Source organism: Dysidea avara, chromosome 7, assembly GCF_963678975.1.
Source record: "Dysidea avara chromosome 7, odDysAvar1.4, whole genome shotgun sequence".
In the NCBI taxonomy this organism is placed as follows: domain Eukaryota; kingdom Metazoa; phylum Porifera; class Demospongiae; order Dictyoceratida; family Dysideidae; genus Dysidea; species Dysidea avara.
Genome location: NC_089278.1, coordinates 6,964,961 through 6,965,415, shown reverse-complemented (window position 1 = coordinate 6,965,415; position 455 = coordinate 6,964,961).

Below are 455 nucleotides of genomic sequence, written 5' to 3'. Positions count from 1 at the left end.
TGTTAGGCATTCCAGTTTGGTTTTTATAGGACTTTATATACCCAATAGATAGATGCACTATTGCAGAAATATGTAGTTTGTTGGGTTGGAATTGGCTACTTGGACATGCACAGTGCTAAAAAAGGTACATTTGGGCTTTCCATACATTTTAAAGGAAAAAAATGGCACAATTGAATTAGGAAGCCACCTATAGTAACCTGGATGACTGTCATGAAATTGCAGTTGCTTTAAGTTTATACAGAGCTAGCTAAGTGTTTTGTGGTGTGCAAATATGTTTCTAATCATCTGCAGCTAATAATGTACATGCACTTAGGCAAGTGGCTACCTCAAATAATTGAAAGTTATCAGGCAATAATATACCTATGGCGGAGTTGTGGTTTGCAATTGTTATGCCACAACTTTTAATTGGTTAATATTTTTGAGTCAGTATAGCTAACAGATTAACCATCAGGAAA